The sequence below is a fragment of the Primulina tabacum genome, chromosome 10, assembly GCF_025594145.1.
Source record: "Primulina tabacum isolate GXHZ01 chromosome 10, ASM2559414v2, whole genome shotgun sequence".
In the NCBI taxonomy this organism is placed as follows: domain Eukaryota; kingdom Viridiplantae; phylum Streptophyta; class Magnoliopsida; order Lamiales; family Gesneriaceae; genus Primulina; species Primulina tabacum.
The window spans coordinates 39,248,458-39,249,848 of NC_134559.1; positions in this window are offsets into that span (position 1 = coordinate 39,248,458).

Consider the following 1,391-nt stretch of genomic DNA (forward strand, 5'->3'; position numbering starts at 1 on the left):
ACGTTATGTATTCAGGACATATCAGGCAGCAAAGCCAGTCGGTAGGCTAAGTTTCCCACTTTTTCCAATATCTCGAACTGTCCCACATATCTTGGGTTTAACTTTCCGGATTTACTGAACCAAACCACTCCCTTCATAGGAGAGACCTTGACATAAGCCTTTTCACCGATCTCCAATTCCAACGGTCTCCTCTTCAAATCTGCCCAGCTCTTTTGTCTATCTTGGGCTGCCTTGAGTCTTTCCTTGATTATGGCTACTTTGTCAATGGTTATTTGAACAAGCTCTGGTCCAGTAACAGTCTTTTCTCCGACTTCATCCTAGTATAAAGGCGATCTACATTTCCGGCCATACAAAGCCTCATACGGAGCCATCTCAATGCTACTGTGGTAACTATTATTATAAGCAAACTCTATCAACGGTAATTGCCCACTCATATTTCCATGAAAATCCAGCGCGCATGCCCTCAACATGTCCTCGAGGGTTTGAATTGTCCTTTCAATTTCGCCATCAGTCTATGGATGATAGGCCGTGCTGATAGTGACCTTGGTTCCCACAGCCTTTTGAAAACTTTTCCAAAATCAAGATACAAACCTTGGATCTCTGTCAGATAATATAGTTGTCGGAATCCCGTGTAGTCTCACTATGTTGTCCATATACAAGGTAGCTAGCTTATCCAGGTTTAATTCATCCGCTTTGGCAAGAAATGTGCAGAATTGGTCAATCTATCAATAATTACCCAGATCCCATCGTGCCCTTGCCTTGATTTTGGTAGCCCTACTACGAAATCCATGGAGATGTTATCCCACTTCCACTCCGGTATTTCCAATGGCTGTAGAAGTCCTCCAGGCCGTTGATGTTCTGCCTTGACTTGTTGACAGGTTAGGCACTTGGAAACAAAGACAGCCACGTCTTTCTTCATTCCATTCCAGTAGTAATTATTTTTCAGATCCCGGTACATTTTGGTACTTCCCGGATGTACTGAAAATCTCGATTTATGTGCCTCTGCCATTACGTCTTCACGAATCCCCTCGATGTCTGACACATACAACCGTCCTTTCATCCAAAGTACACCATTTTCATCAACATGAAATTTTGGAATCTTTCCTTCTTTAATTTTTAGGATATAGGAATCTTGACTTTGCTTCAATTTGATGGTCTCTCGAAGACCTGGTTGCACTGATAGTGAAGATAAGCTCACTTTCCCAAGGTTCCTTCGGCTCAACGCATCTGCCACCTTATTTGCCTTACCCGGATGGTAATTGATTGACAAATCATAATCCTTTAGCAGTTCCATCCACCTTCTTTGCCTCATGTTTAATTCCTTTTGGGTGAAAATGTACTTGAGGCTCTGTTGGTCAGTAAACACTTCGCATTTTACTCCATAAAGGTAG